The sequence below is a fragment of the Octopus bimaculoides genome, chromosome 22 (assembly GCF_001194135.2).
Source record: "Octopus bimaculoides isolate UCB-OBI-ISO-001 chromosome 22, ASM119413v2, whole genome shotgun sequence".
Lineage (NCBI taxonomy): Eukaryota > Metazoa > Mollusca > Cephalopoda > Octopoda > Octopodidae > Octopus > Octopus bimaculoides.
The window spans coordinates 9,390,144-9,390,573 of NC_069002.1; positions in this window are offsets into that span (position 1 = coordinate 9,390,144).

Consider the following 430-nt stretch of genomic DNA (forward strand, 5'->3'; position numbering starts at 1 on the left):
ATATATATATATATATATATATATATATATACATATATATATGTGTGTGTGTGTACATATATACGCATATATATGTATATACACATATATATATATATATATATTATACACATACATATACATACACGCACAAACGTAATAATTTTAATTGCATTATGTAGAGTCATTAAAGAACAACCAAAGTAACTCCTCTTACTTCAGTTTAATCGTCCTTATTGTTAATCATATTTAATTAGCGTACATACCCACGCACACCTGCGTACCCCAGCACACACACACACGTACACAAATTCACTCACAAACATGCACACACACATAAACACACACAAACACACATACACATACACACATACACACACACATACCTGCCATATTGTTCTGATTATCAGTTTCATCATAACAAAATACCACCACCACCACCACCACCACC